The sequence below is a fragment of the Sapajus apella genome, unplaced genomic scaffold, assembly GCF_009761245.1.
Source record: "Sapajus apella isolate SASKATOON/1434 unplaced genomic scaffold, GSC_monkey_1.0 scaffold75, whole genome shotgun sequence".
NCBI lineage: Eukaryota > Metazoa > Chordata > Mammalia > Primates > Cebidae > Sapajus > Sapajus apella.
Window position 1 is genome coordinate 1,991,232 of NW_022437015.1, and position 2,068 is coordinate 1,993,299.

At 39.1% G+C, this 2,068-nt stretch overlaps 1 non-coding gene across 1 annotated transcript; it reads left to right on the forward strand.

Moving 5' to 3' along the window:
- The first annotated feature begins 416 nt into the window (after positions 1-416).
- On the forward strand, positions 417-521 carry LOC116532347. Its single transcript, XR_004260833.1, has one exon. It is a non-coding gene; the product is annotated as a U6 spliceosomal RNA (small nuclear RNA).
- Positions 522-2,068: the final 1,547 nt, after the last annotated feature.

The window sequence follows — 2,068 nt, forward strand, 5'->3', positions numbered from 1 at the left end:
AAATGGCACTGTGGTCCACCAGTCAGATTAGGGGCTTATGGAGGTCAGTTATTTAATGGAGTTTTAGCTCACATCTACCTCATAGTGGACCCAGTAGGTTCCTGAACCTATCCTCTGGTTATTTTCCAAGTTCTGGGATATATAATTGGAATAGACACAGTCAGCAACTGGTAGAATCCCCACACTGATTCCCTGACTTGTGGATTGTTGTTATTATGGTACAAAAGGTCAAGTGAAACCTGCTAGAACTGCCTCTGCTTAGGAAAATAGTAAATCAAAAGCAATACTACGTTCCTGGAGGGATTATAGAGATCAGTGCAACCACCAAGGGCTTGAAAAATGCAAGGGTGATGATTTCCACTGTATCCCCATTCAACTTACCTATTTGGCCTATGCAGAAAACACACGAATTTTTTGCTTGCTTCAGCAATGCATATACTAAAATTGGAACAATACAGAAAAGATGATCATGACCCCTGTGCAAAGATGACATGCAAATTCATGAAGTATTTCATATTTTTGAGAAATGATAAATGCTTAAGGTGATGGATATGCTAATTACCATGATTCAATCATTATACAATGTATACATGTATGAAAACATCCATCATATTATACCCTATAAATATGTACAATTATTATGTGTCAACTTTTTTAAAAGTTTCATCTTGGAGAATGACAGTGCATTTTCAAAAGCTTAACCAGGTAGTGACTTCAATTGCAGCTGCTGTACCAGATGAGGTTTCATTGCTTGAACAAATTAACACATCTTCTGGTATCTGCTATGCAGCTATTGATCTAACAAATGCCTTTTTTCTTTTTCTTTTTTTTTCCCATTTATTTATTTTATTGCATTTTACATTTTGGGGTACATGTGAAGAACATGCAAAATTGTTGCATAGGAACACACGTGGCAGTGTGATTTGCTGCCTTCCTCCCCATCACCTACATCTGGCATTTCTCCCCTTGCTATCTCTCCCCAGCTTCCCACCCCCCGCCCTCCCTCCCCTATTTCCCCCCAACTGACCCCAGTGTGTAGTGCTCCCCTCCCTGTGTCCATGTGTTCTCATTGTTCAACACCCACCTATGAGTGAGAACATGCGGTGTTTGATCTTCTGCTCTTCTGTCAGTTTGCTGAGAATGATGGTTTCCAGGTTCATCCATGTCCCTACAAAGGACCCAAACTCATCGTTTCTGATGGCTGCATAATATTCCATGGTGTATATGTGCCACATTTTCCCTATCCAGTCTATCGTCGATGACAAATGCCTTTTTTCTTAATTTCTGTTAGTAAAGATCATGAGAAGAAGTTTGCTTTATCTGGTAAAGCCAGCAATACTTTCTGTCTCTGTCAGTTCTCCACCCTATTTCATAATTAATTCACAGGGACCTTGCTTACCTTCCCCTTCCACAAGACATCACACTGATTCATTGCATGGATTACATTATGTTGATTGGACCTAGTGAGCAAGTAATAGCAACTACTCTAGACTTATTGGTAAGTCAGAGGGTGAGAAATACATTTTTTAAAATAAGAGAACTTTCAACTCAGTGAAATTTCTTTCTTTCTTTTTTTCCTTGTAAAAATAATTTTATTTTAAATAGAGACAGGGTCTCACACTGTTGCCCAAGCTGGTCTTGAACTCCTGGACTCAAGCAATCTACCCTCCTTGGCCTCCCAAAGCACTGGGATTACAGCTGAGCCATTGCACCTAGCAACAGTCATCCTTTTTCCCCAGCCACGCTAGTGCTAGCCTGATGGGCCCATGTGCAAAATATGTATTTGGTTTTTGTTTTACTGTTAAAATTAATTTTTAATAAAATTTTACATAAAAGCTATGGAATTTTAATCAGCTTGACTATAAGATAGGAATTTTATAAACTTTGTATAATATTTATAATTCTTTTTTTAAAAATTGTACTTTAAGTTCTGGGGTACATGTGTAGATCTTGCAGGACTGTTGCATAGGTACATACATGCCATATTGGTTTGCTGTCTCCATCCCCCCATCACTACATCAGGCATTTCTCCCAGTGTTATCCCTCCCCAACCTCCCCACACTCCACT